A 14,615-nucleotide genomic window follows, 5' to 3' on the forward strand; every position below is an offset into this window, starting at 1 on the left:
GGGAGGGGGAAGTAAAGAGCTGGGAAGTTGATTGGTGAAAGAGATACAGGACTGGACAAGGGGGAGTCTGATTGAAGAGGACAGAAGACCATAGAAGAAAGTAAAGGGGGAGGAGCACCAGAGGGAGGTGATGAGCAGGCAAGGAGATTAGATGAGAGAGGGAAAGGGGAATGGGGAATAGTGAGGGGGTGAGGGGACATGACTGGAAGTTTGAGAAATCGATGATCATGTCATCAGGTGGAGGCTACACAGACGGAATATGAAGTGTGGCCTCATCACAACACGTCAGAATGGGAGTGGGAAGTGGAATTAAAATGGGTGGCCACTGGGAGATCCCACTTTTTCTGGCAGATGGAGCATAGGTGCTCAGCAAAGTTATTTCCCAATCTACGTTGGGTCTCACTGACATACAGGAGGCCACACTAGGAGCACCGGATACAGTAGATGACCCCAACAGACTCACAGGTGAAGTTTTGTCTCACCTGGAAGGACTGTTTGGGGACATGAACAGTAGTAGGGGAGGAGGTGAAGGGGCAGGTGTAGCACTTGTTCTGTTTACAAAGATAGTGCCAGGAGGGAGATCAGTGGAGAGGGCTGAATTGACAAGGGATTTGCTTAGGGAGTAGTCCTTGTGGAAAGCAGAAAGTGGGGGGGGGGGGAGGGAAAGATGTGTTTGGTGGTGGGATCCTGTCGGAGATGACAGAAGTTATGGCAAATTATATGCTGGATGCAGAGACTGGTGGGGTGTTCGGTGAGGATAAGAGGAACCCTGTCCTTTGTGGGGCGACGGGAAGATGGGGCAGACATATGCGAAATGGAAGAGATGCGGCTGAGGGCAGCATTGATGGTGGAGGAAGGGAATCCCCTTTCTTTGAAGAAGGAGGACATCTCCTTACTTCTGCTATTGTGTGGGGCCTTTGGCCAGTTGTAGATATTATTATTTGGACAATGTATACCTTGTTCATGTTCCAAAGTCTTTCAATTTCCTCTTTTAATTCAGCATACTTCTGATGTTTTTCATTTGTTGATTTCTGTAAGTTTTATGTATTTGGAATGGCTATATATTTTAAATAAGTTGTTCTTGCTTGTTTATCCTTTATTACTTCATTATTATTATTATTATTTAAGTTTTCTCTTTCTTTTGGTAGTTGCATAGTTTGCTGCCTTTTGCACATTGGTTATTTGTCCATTCTGTTGGGTGTGGTCTTCCATGGGTTCGGTTGTATTTCTTTGTACTTACTGTGAATGCCCACAAGAAAATGAATCTCAGGGTTGCAAATGGTGACATACACACACTTCAATAATAAATTTACTTTGAACTTTGAATTGTTTCAATGGGTGAACAAGGACTGTGGATGAGAGCTGGGGTTAAATAGGCTGCAGGTGATGAGTTAGAAATGAGTGGCAGATAACTCCTGTAAGCTGCGTGGAGTGCCTGCCTATGCAGGCCTGACAGGACCTGCCTCACCCCTCCCCACCACACAGCCCAGGATGATGGCCCCCGACAGCCCAGGATGATCCAAATGGGACCTTGAAGAAAGATGGATCCAAGATGAAACTGGATGGCACTCAAGACCTCCTCCCTGGGCTGTACCCTTCTCAGTTGACCAGATACTGCACCCCCTGTTCACAGAGCTGTGAATCCATGAATTGGCGAGCCATGTACATTGGGCCACCTTCCACCATCGTAGTGGTGACGGCTCAGGTGGGTTGAGTGATCCAGTAAAAGTGGGCTTGAGGTAGGACATGTGGATGGTAGTTGTGATCCTGTGGAATGGTGGCAGCTGGAGATGGTAAGTGACTGGATTGATGCAATATGTAATCTTGAAGAGTCCAATGAACCAGGGTGAGAGCTTCGAGATCCTGGAGGATCCTATAAGGTCAGATGTTGGGAGGACAGCCAGACACAGTCCCTAGGCCGGAGTGGTTTGGCTGGGCACCTATGAAGGTTGGCCAGGCCGCAGAAGGAGCAGTTGTCATCGAGGATGGCCCTCCGTGCCTTCTTCCAAGCATTCTGGCAGTGGTGAACCAGAGTCCTGGTGGACGGGACCTCTGCTGTTGGCCCTTCTCTAGGGAATAACTGGGATTGGTAGCCATGAATCACTTCAAAGGGTGACATACCTCTGTTAGAAGAGGTGTGTAGATTCTGAGACAGCTCAGCTCAGGTGCTTCTTCCATGTGGAAGGGCTAGAGGTGGCAAAGTATCACAGAAGCTTCTCCACTTGTTCACTGGCTCTTTCCATCTGACTGTTGGTCAGCAGATGACAAACTCACTGGGGTGTGGAGGACAAAGCAGAAGGCTCACCAGAAGTGGGAGAAGAATTGTGGGCCCTGGCACAACATCATGAGGTAAGCCCTATAGAGACAAACGACATGTTGGAGAACCAGTATCTCAGCGTCTACATCAGATGCGTCCACCTAGAATGGGTGTGGTAGTGAAGCGCCTCTTGAACTCCTTGTCAGCGTGGTCCTTGACATCAGGCCAGGTTTTCCGTGAGGTAGGTGACTTGGTGAGACAGGTGAGAGAAGCGGTGATTTGGTTATAGTTTCTGATAAAATGGTGCTGGAAGTTGAAGAAACTCAAGGAGCGATGTAGCTGCTTGAGGGAGTGCGGCTAGGGGCGTGTGGCCAATGATAGCATGCACTTTCTCTGGGTCCACGATTGTGATGTAGGGTGAAAGGACGTAACCCAGGAAGGAAATGACTGGGGTGTGGGACTGGAATTTTTCTAACTTGCAGATCAGTTGGTTTTTGAGGAGAAGCTGAATGACAAACATGGTCTTGAGGGTCCTTGGAGAAATTGAGAATGTCATCGAGGTAGATGAACATGTCATCGGTGCAGTGGGCCACTGTGTAGCACTTCAGCAATGTAGTCAGTCACGGCCTGGTTCTCACGAAACAGGGAGAAAAACAGCCTCTGGGAGGGATAGTGACCAGGAGGGTGTCAACCTCGCAGTCGTGGGACCTGTGAGGCAGCAGGGTGCTGGCTTCTCGCTTACTGAAGATGATAACTAAGTTGTGGTACTTCTGCGGGAGTTTGGTGAGATTGAGAGTTTCCTCCGTCCCCACAGATTTACGGGATGAAATCAACTGAGGTTGCAGGCAAGTGGTCTGGCAGGTTGGCCCCCAACTCAGCTGGGAACTAGGTGACCAGGCAAATTGAGGGTCATGAGTGGAGAGTCAAAGGTTAGACAAGATGCGAGAAGTGTTGGGCACGTTGATCAGGAGGAATTGGGTGGGTTTGCGGTGCTCTCCAGTGCTCATGTGCACAGGCCTTTGCACGCTTTGTTCATCCCACACAGCACGTTGGGATTTCAGCACTTTTTCGAGGTCAGTGATGCAGAACTCCAGCTGTAACTTTACCAATTTGCTACCTTTCTCCCACACTACATCTTAATTAATATCCCAAGAGAAGCATAACCTTTACAAATAGTTTAAACAACTGTTATTAATTAAAAATTTAAAAAGTATGAAACCAGTGCAATTGAATTTGGCTAAAAACCACAATTTTTATATTCTGTGAAATATGCAGATTGCAATAGTTTAGAAAATGCAGGACTTCCTCCACATGTTAATCAACAAAGTTCAACGTAAATTTCTTATCAAAGTACATAGATGTCATCATATTCAACCCTGATTCATTTTCTTGCAGGAATACTTAAGAAATCTGTAATAGAATCATAATCATAATAGAATCAATGGAATACCACACCAACTTGGGCATTCAACCAGTGTGCAAAAGACCACAAACTACAAATACAAAAAGATGGAAATAATAAAAAAAAATAAATAAGCAATAAGTGTCAGGAACATGAGATAAAGAGTCCCTAAAATCAAGCTCATAGGTTGTGGGAACATCTCAATGATAGGGCAAGTGAAGTTATCCACTTTGGAGAACATTCTGACAGGCTGCATCACTGTCTGGTATGGAGGGGCTACTGCAGAAGCTGCAGAAGGTTGTAAATCTAGTCAGCTCCATCTTGGGCACTAGCCTACAAAGTACTCAGGACATCTTTAGGGTGCAGTGTCTCAGAAAGGCAGCATCCATTATTAAAGACCTCCAGCACCCAGGGCATGCCCTTTTCTCATTGTTCCAGTCAGGTAGGAGATACAGAAGCCTGAAGGCACACACTCAGTGATTCAAGAACAGCTTCTTCCCCTCTGCCATCCGATTCCTAAATGGACATTGAAGCTTTCGACACAACCTCACTTTTTTTTAATGTATAGTATTTCTGTTTTTGCACATTTAAAAAAACTATTCAATATACATAATGGATTTACTTGTTTATTTATTATTTTCTTTCTCTCTCTCTGCTAGATTATGTATTGCATTGAACTGCTGCTAAGTTAACAAATTTCAAGTCACATGCCGGTGATAATAAACCTGATTCTGATTCTGATTCTGATTCTGGTTCAAGAGCCTGATAGTTGAAGGGTAATAACTGCCATCTATGAGCCTTCTAAAGAGACAAAATAATTGGCCTGGCATTGACTTGTGAAGTTATGTTTGACATTGTAATATAGTAACATCATATTACTATCATACACATATTAAAATATCAGATAATAATCATCTTCAGCAGGGATTAAAATGTCAGTTCTTTCAATGATCAAAACCAGCATATATTTTCTGCCTCAGATGTTAAAGCTTTTGGATAAGTCATGACCAGTAGGTAAACCACATTAGCACATGGCAGTACACATCTCCACTCTTTAATGCCTGTCCCCTATTTAGTAAAATACATATTTTGGGATCTGGTATCACTGGCAAAATCAGCATTTAATCATCTCCAATTGCCCTGAAGAGAATGGTTTGCTGGACTGTTTCAGATGGCAATTTATAGACATCAATGGTGTCTGTTGCAACTGGAAGGACCAACTAGAGACATAAGGCAGATTTTCTCATTTTAAAGGTCATTTTAGATGAATAGTGTTTGAACTCTGGATCACTAGTTGAATGTATTTATAAACTTGAAAATTACAACACAGAAACAGACCTTTGGCCCATCTAGTTCATGACGAACCATTTAAACTGCCTTGTCCCATCGATCTGCATCCGGGTCATAGCCTCCATACTGCTCCCATCCAATGACTTACCCAAATTTCTCTTAAACATTGAAATGAAGCTTACATGTACCATTTGCACTGGCAGGTCGTTCCATACCCTCGTGACCCTCTGATTGATGAAGTTTCCCCTCATGTTCCCCTTAAACATTTCACCTTTCCCCTTTAACCCATAACCTATAGAGATGTGGGATTCAAATTAAGATATCTGGATCAGAAAGCCAGCCATCTGGATTACTGGTCTGATATCTTCATCTGAAATAGGAATTGGTTTATTATTGTCACATGCCGTGAAAAGTTTCTGTTGCATTACAATTCATCCAGATTAAATCATTTCACAATGCATTGAGGGAGATCAAGGTAAAACAATAACAGAATGGAGAATAAGGTGTAACAGCCATGGGGAAAGTGCGGTGCAGGTCGGCAATAAGGTGAAAGATCATCACAAAATAGATTGTGAGGTCCAGTACCATACTTGTAAAATTCATCTCACTCCTGAGATATACTATTCACTACTCATCTGCTCGTGATGGGGAAGATATTGAGAGTATTTCTAGTATCCTAACCAATCTGCTCACACATCTGAAGGATCTACTGTTGCTTTGATATCACTTAGCCAAATCCTAGATCTCACTATCTTCTGGGGTTTCATACAAAGCACAGGTTCCCAACCTGAGGTCCATGAACCCCTCAGTTAATGGTAGGGGTCCATGGCATAAAGGTAGTGAGATCTCCCTAGGACCACAGCTGAAGGGACAGGTAATATATGTAATCGTGATGACACTATGCACACTGCAAGATCAAAAAATAATTTAAAAATCATCTTTACATGTGTGTATGTCTCTATTCATATTCAAAATATGCAGAACCTTTGAAGTGGACAGTTCTATTGAAATTATTGATCCTTTTGTGTTTCATTGTTCTACAGCAAAAATAAATCTCATGGTGACATATATAGACTTTGATGATAATTTTACTTTTGAACTTGGGCTATTTAACAATCAAATCTGCCAAAAATGACAGACGTCTCCATTTCCATTCAACTAACCATCAATTTATTATCAAGAGCTCTTTACATGAAGCAAAAAGTGTATTAAAACAGACAAATCTGTCTATCTCCCTTAAATTTGAGAACACATTCTTACTCTTATTCTGTGAACTGAACATCTACACTACTGAACATCTTCACTCACCTCAACTGTGAACTGATTCCACAACCTATGGACCCACTTTCAAGATCTCTATTTATCTATCTATCTATCTATCTATCTATTTATTTATGTATTTATTTATTATTGTATTTGCACAGTTTGCTTTCTTTTGCACATTGGTTCTTTGTCAGTCTTTGTTTAATGTCTTGTTCAGGCATTCCATCCATGGGTGCTGCCAGACTTACTGACACCCTTCAGCATTCTATGTGTATTCATCAAGATTTCCAGCATCTGCAGAACTTCTTGTGTTTTTGTTCAGTCATAACCTTTGGGAAAAAAAAGTTTTACCCGCTCTATCCTAATGTAACCCCCAACCCATTGGTGTAAATGAACACTTTCTGAAACTTTTGATTTCAGTTTACTTACACTCTGCGGCCACTTTATTAGATGCATCTTTAAACCTGCTTGTTAATGCAAATATCTAATCAGTCAATAATCTAGCGGCAACCCAATGCATAAAAGCTTGCAGACATGGTCGAGATTTAGTTGTTGTTCAGAATAAACATCAGAGTGGGGAAGAAGTGTGATCTAAGTGACCACGGAACAATCATGGAATGGTTGTTTGTGCCAGGCAGGGTGATATGAGCATTTCAGAAACTATTGATCTCTGGGATTTTCACTCTAGATTTTGCAGAGAACGATGCAAAAGGTAAAAAAAAATGCACTGCGCAGCAGTTCTGTGGGTGAAGATGCCTTGTTAATGTGAGATATCAGAGGGGAATGTCAGACTGGCTCAAGCTGACAGGAAGGCAACAGTAACTCAAATAATCACACATTACAACACAGTGGTGCAGAAGAGCATCTCTGGACCACACAACACATCGAATCTTGAAGTGGATGGGCTACCACCACAGAAGACCATGAATATACACTCAGTGGCCACTTCCTTAGGTAAATGAGGTACCTCATAATGTGGCCATTGAGTGTATACCTGATGTGCTCTTTTTAACAATCCTATAACTACACTTTAATTAACTTCTATCTGGCAGGTATAATGTCTCCCTTCGTAGCTTGCTTCTCCACGAGGTTTACTCATCTCTGCTCTAAACTGAGGCTGTGAACTGCAACTAACGGGCTGCTGAATTGACTGCAGCGATGACTGGCTTCACAGCTGTGAACTCACATACATGAACTTCAGTACTGAATGTTATTTACTTACTTTTACTGTTTGAACTATTTTTTCCACAAATATAATGTTTCACTGTCTTTTTTTAATGGATTCTATTGGGTTTCTTTGTTGCGTGGCCAAATGTAAGGAGACAAATCTCAAGGTTGAATATAGTATATATGCTTTGATAATAAATGTACTTTGAACTTTGGAATACCTCTCCTTACTTATTTTCACCTCTCCTCAGTCTTGTACATGATACACTACATCATTATACAATCAGAAAAGAACGTTTTCCCTTGAAGAGATAAGAAGACACTCGATTGTATGGAATGGGTCAGAAGGGTTAAACTATGTAAACAGATTATTGAAGCAATTCAGTAAGATACCTAATAATCTTCCATTGCAGTCTATGGAAGAGGAAAGGGTTTTAAATATTTGTCTACTGAAATGCTATATTAGATGCTGGACATAACAACATTACATTTCACATCAAGTGACAGCATGTGTCACCACAGAAATGTGTCACTACAGAAAACACACAGTAGCTCCACATCAAGTTTCAGACCACATGATAGTGTTGTGAATGGCACAGTTCACTTTACAGCACCAGAGCTCACCGAACAGGGTTCGATTCCCACTACTGACTGTAGGGAGTTTGTACATTCTCCTTGTAACGACATGGGTTTCCTCCTGGTGCTTTGGTTTCTTCCCACATTCAAAAGACCGTAAGACCATATGTGTTAGAGATAGCAAATTGTGGGCAATCAGTATTGATGCTGGACATGTAGTGACACTTGTGGGAGGCCCCCAGTACATCCTTGGACTGTGTTGATTATTGACTCAAGTGACGTGTTACACTGTATCAATATTTCAATGTACACATGACAAATACAAACTAATCTTTAACTTTTAATCTTTATTACAAAAGTAACCTGAATTACATTAAAGAAAAAAGTGATCAAGATATTCTGTGGATTTAGAATTGTAATAGAACTGTGCCGGAGATCTTCTTGTGGAGTCCTTCAGAGAATGACTTGTTTTTTCCGGTTTGTGGGCTTTAATGTGGCTAAAGAGTGTGAGCTGAAACTGAATAATCCTGGAATGTTTCAATAACTCTGTGATTCGACGTTTTATATTCTGCGTTTTTTGCTCATTTTTTGCCATTTGCATGATTTGTTCTTTTTGCATATTGGGGATTTGATCCTTTTCTTTCAAAGTTCAAAGCACATTTCATTATCAAAGTATGCATAAATCAAACAACTTTGAGACTTTTCTGCTTACAGGCGGCCACTAAACAAGAAACCCAAAAGAACCCTATTTTGAAAAAAAGGCCAACACCTTAGGCGCAGAGAGAAAGAGAGAGAAAGAACACAAATCAAATAAAATCATGTAACCAATAAAGCAAAAGTCAGCATTCTGAACAAAATTGAGTCCATAAACCTGAAGCCGTGAGCAGCCGGAGTGGGCCCATGGTCTCGGTCTCAGTCCATCACACAGAGGCAAATCACTGCGAAGCTCACAGCCGGTGCTTGACACAGTCTGGTAGTGTGGGGCCTAAGGCTTCTGTACCTCTTTCCTGATGGCAGCAGAAGAGAGCATGGCCTGGACAGTGGGGGGGGGGGGGGGTCCTTAATGATAGATACTGCTTTCCTTTGGCAGCACTCCTTGTAGATGCGCTCAGAGGTGTGGAGGGTTTTTCCTGTGATGGACTGGACTGTATCCATCTCGTTTTGGAGGATATTCTGTTCTTGGGCATTGATTTTCCTCTACCAGGCAATGATACAACCAGTCTGGATAGTCTCAACTATGGAAGTGTGTCAATAGATCTATAGACTCTGTAGAAGCTTGTTAAAGCTTTAGATGAATTTTAGTTTCATGTTCACCATTACAGAGAAAATTTATGGACTTACTTCATTATTTGAACTTAAGTTCACCAGCTGCCATGTTGGGATTTTACTTCATGTCTCTGAATCAATGGACTCGGTAACAGAGCACAAATGCTTCCATATCTCTGCACTGAATGTGCTTGAGTGCTGAAGCATGCATTTCCATGATGGCCACAATACTAATTTAACTTCTGGTAATTACAATGGTTAAAAAGACACAATTGTTTAAGATACTTCCTTTTGCTGACCGTATTATCAAAGCTTTTATTCACATTTCATGCCAAGCTTCATTATAAATTACCATAGCCACATTTATAATGGAAACTATTAATGTAAACTTGTTAGCCTATAATTATGTCTTCCCCTTATTAGAGAAACTGTATTACCAGCAATAGTGGCAGATTTAATTATGGAATGAGATTACACAGACTGTTTTCAGCTGTCCATGTGGACGTTGGAATTTATAACAGAGTCATTGGCTATTAGAGCAATACGGCATGGATACAGGCCCTTGGGGGGAGCGGGTGAGGTTTGGGCCTGACATCCTGCTCACCCAGGCAAAGTGCACGCACAATACATCGTCTCTCCTTTCCCGGTGTAGTGTTCGCCGCATGGTCACTGTCTTGCTTGCTAGGTTGGAGGCCACCGCAAATGGCCTCTCCTACACTCCTGCGTCCGTAGCAACACCTTCTCATCAGTGCCCCCTCCCCCATTTCCACCGAGCTTGCTACATCATGATGCGAGCGAATGTCCGGTGATATAACTGGACGGGTAGGCTGGGCTCATTAGGTTTGGTTGGCAGCCAGCCTAAGAGAAGGACAACTCTGACTCCAAACCCGGGCAAGTGGGGCTCGTCAGCCTTGTCAGGCCATGCACCTAGGACACTCCGATGTAACTCCTATAACCTGAGGGCCTCGCTGTCACCGTCCCAACTTGCTAGGCTATGGCAGATGAACCCTGGGTGTAAAGGATGGGGCCAGTACTGCGCACACTGCACTCCTCCTAAACAAACCCATCGCGCAGGCCGAAGGACACGCCCACGTCTACAACCATCCCCCCCCCGACCACTCATCAAGCCCTGCAGCGATGGGAAAGGGGCGAAAACAGCAGGTGGAAGATGACACTGGAAGCTGCAGCTCTGATCCTGCACGTAGGTGGTTCAGGTGTATGGGTCGTCTGATGTTGACGTCGGAGACGATGATATAATTCGGCAGCACCCTGAGTGACCAAGCAGCCTTCTCTAGGGACAGCACTGCTTGCTGAAGAAATCCCATGGTGCCTGCCACATTGACCATTTCCAATGGTCTACTCTAGCCTCCGATCGCGAGGTCTGGTGACACATCATTCACCAGTCTGTCTCCTCCTTCGAGAACGCATGCGGGGACGGCCTTGAGGACAAAAGGGGAAGGAGGAAGAATCGTGACACAACAGCACCAAACCCAGAACAGGTTTTCCCTTGCACCTGCTGCGGCCGGGTCTGCCTGTCCCGTACTGGCCTCATCAGCCACCAGCGAGCCTGCATCAGACTTGGGCAGCCCCCTTCCTAAATCTTTGTTCGTAAGGCCAAGCCAAGAGAGAGACAGGCCCTTGGGTCTAACCAGTCCGGGATAGTCATGTTGCCCACCCAGCCAGTCCAAATTTCCTTCTACATCCTGTCCCTCCATGTACATATCCAAATACTTTTTAAACGATATCCTTGTACCTGCCTCAACCACTCCTCTGGCAGCTCATTCCATATAAGCACCAGCTTCTGCATAAAAAGTTTTCCCTCATACCGTTTTAAATCTTTCCCCTCTCACGCTAAACCTTGGCCCTTTGGTTTTGGATTCCCCTAAACTGAGGTGGGGGGGGAATTTCTCTTTCCATTCACCTATGTTATAAATACCTAATTTTTCATTTTTTCATTTAAATCTTTTTTTATTTATTTAAAAGATACATATAAAGACAAATACAAATTAGAGAAGAAGTTATATCAAATAATTTTAAACACTTCTGTAAGGTTGCTCCTCAGTTCTTAGGAATAAAGACCTAGCCCAGCCAAATTCTCCCTTTAACTCAGGCCCTTGACTCCTGCCAACATTCTTGTAAATCTTTTCCGCACTCTTTCCAATTTAACCATATCTTTCTTATGACCTAAACTCTACACAGCACCAAAGCAACACACAACTCTGGAGGAACTCAGGCAACATCTATGGAGGCAAACAAAGGGATGACGCTTTAGGCTGACAGCCTTGATGAAGGGTCTTGGCCAAAAACATCGACTGCTCATTTCCATCCATAGTGCCCCAGCTGGAAACGTTTTCCACTTGAGACGAAGCCTGACCTGTTAAATACCTCGAGCATTTTGCGTGCATTGTTATATAATTCTATGTTACTGTGATGCTGTGCAAGTAAGGCTATTCATTGCACCTATTGTCATATGCACATGAACATAGTGTCATCCAACTGTACACACAACGATGGTGCCGGTGAACTTCAATGACTTCTGGCTGGTGGCTAATGAAATAAGGAAAACAATTAAATACTTTGTTAATTATACTTTTTCTGGCAAATGCTCACCACAAGTAAAAGTTTGTAACTTCCCTTTGGACCTGAAGCCAATTCGATGTGGCAGAATTAAGGCGAGGTGAGGCAGTGGGTCTGTCGCTGAGAGAGAGGAGGACCCAATGTTCGATTGATTTAAGCACCATGCTGAAGGCCAAATTGAAGCAGTGAGGCTTGGGCACCAGTGCATACCAATTCAACTGAACTTGATGTTTGGAAGAAGACTTAAGTGCCATGCCAAATCAGAAAGTTTGGTAACAGGTCAAATCGAGGTGATGAGGTCCAGGCCCAAGAGCATATCGAGGTGATTAAATCGGATGCTTGGTCGTCAATTTAGGTGCCGGGCCAGATTGAAAGGTCAGGGAATTGGGGCTTGGGGCAAGGGACAGGTTGGTTCAGATTGCTGCTCCACCAGGTTTCCTAGGCTCTGCACTGAACTATGGGATTCTCTTGCAGTCTTCAGTTCAGAATGAAAGCTATTAGCTTGCATTTTTTTTCTCTGCACATTGGATGTTCGACTGTCTTCTTTTTTATATGGGTTCTTTTTTATGGTCATGATGTGTTGTTTTTCTTTCTGCACATTGAGTGATTAACAGTGTTCTTTTTCTATATGGGCTGTTTTGGGTTTTTTTGTTTTGTGGCTGCCCGTCAGAAGACAACTCCCAAGTTTGTATAATGTATACAGTACATACCTTGAACTTTGAAAATGCTCGAGGAGCTTGTAGGAACTCATATGACAATAAACTTGACTTTGACTCCATATGAGTTGAGCTTCTTAAAATCTTTCTAATGCTCCTTCTTTGATCAGACATGGATGAAGGAGTCCTACGATCCAGTAAGATTTACATGTTTCAAGGAAGCTTTGCGAAAATCTTGAAATATGTTCTTTCCTCACCTGGATGTGCCTTGCTGCAACAGAGCTCAGAGGGAAGTGCCTGCTATTGGGCATCAAGAACGATGTGGCCCATCCACAGGACCGGGTTGAATGTGATTTAAGCACTGAATCTGAGGATATTAGCCTGGGCCAATGTCAGCACCTGTCAGTGGACTTGGAGTTTAGAAGAGACAATATTGATAGTACTTCTCGTCAATGAGGTGCCTACAGTAGATTGTATCTTTCTCTGAGGCATTAAGGAAGGTGGGGAATCACTGCTTGGTAAGTCATCAACTGAATGTTAGGTATGAGGTTGTGGTCTTTGTAAACATATTTTTCACTAATTCACCAAAGGTTCTGTAGATCCTGAGTTAAAGAAATTTAACACACAAGAGATTCTGCAGATGCTGGAAATCCCGAGCACCACACACTAAATGTTGGAGAAACTCAGCAGGTTAGGCAGTATCTGTGGAGAGGAAGGAACCCTTCATCAGGACTGGAAAGGAAGGGGGAAGAAGACAGTATAAAAAAGTGGGGGAAGGGAAGGACTACAAGCTGGCTGGTGCTAGGTGAAACTAGGTGACGGAGGAAGGTGATTGGGGGATGAAGTGAGAAGCTGAGAGGTGATAGGTGAAAGAAGTAGAATACTAAAGAAGAAGGCATCTTATAGGAGAGGAGAGTGAACTAATGGGAGAAAGGAAAAAGGCCGGGGGGTGGGGGGGGGGACCAGAGGGAGGTAGTAGGCAAGTGAGGAGAAGAGAAGGAATAGGAGAGGAGCCAGAACAGGAAGTGGAAAAAGAGAGAAGGGAGAGGGGGGAGAAATTACCAGGAGTTAGAGAAATCGGTGTTTTTTGCCATCAGGTTGGAGGCTGCTCAAATGGAATGTGAGGTATTGCTCCTCCAACCTGAGAAAGGCCTCATCATGACCATTGAGGAGTCCATGGGCTGACTTGCTGGGATGGGAATGGTAAATAGAATTAAAATTGGTAGCCACTGGGAAATCCCAACTTTTGTGGAGGACGGAGATCCACATTTCTAGGTCTTTAATGTGAATCTTAATTGTAGGGGTTAGCATTGTAAAGTTAGCCTTCCAAGTGTTTTGTAGAAGTCCCATAGTCTTGTATGCTGCAGAGAAAGAGTTAAATGAGGTGGCGCCTTACATATATGTAAAAGTCACCTGTTTAAGTCCGATCAGTGATTGCTGGTACTGTAAGTTGTGCTAACTGCCACACTACTGTGTCAGTTATGATGGTAATGTTACGGAACTAAAACTAATCTGTTAGTATGCACTGTGGTTGAAAATTAAATATGCTGGTTTGAGGCTTTGTGGTTACAGCTAGTTGTGGTTATGGCTAATGTGTTTGAATTAGTTCGGTTTAGAAACTTTTTTTTAAAATTACAAAATTATTTTTGATATTGCAAACTCATTCCTGCTGGTTCAGGACCTACGTGGAAACTTCCTTTCAGTTCCATTCTCACTGACTGCGGTTAATTCACATGCAGATTACGGATAACTGAGTGATCTTTTGCCAAAGCAAGTGCATTGCTTTTCATTTCAAGCTGGTGGTAGACAATTGGTAGTTTGCACATAGCATTGGTAATTGGGTTTGTTATTGTCAGACCAACCAAGATATCGTGAAAAGCTTTTGTTTGCATTCCATTCAGACAGATGACTCCATACATAATAATGATAGTATTAATAATTACCTATTATAGAGCACTTTTCAAACAGTTCAAGGAGTTTTACAATGGAATAAAGTGGAAACATGAAAATAAAAGATAAAAATAAGAATGAAAATATGAGACAAAAAGTTGCTAGCTATAAGTAAGGTGAAGTAAAAAGGTTTTGAGTTGGCATTTAAAGTGTCAACTGATTCTGCATCCCTTAATTGTCTTGACAATTATCTTTCGAGGGATTTTGTTTA

Source organism: Hypanus sabinus, chromosome 7 (assembly GCF_030144855.1).
Source record: "Hypanus sabinus isolate sHypSab1 chromosome 7, sHypSab1.hap1, whole genome shotgun sequence".
Taxonomy (NCBI): domain Eukaryota; kingdom Metazoa; phylum Chordata; class Chondrichthyes; order Myliobatiformes; family Dasyatidae; genus Hypanus; species Hypanus sabinus.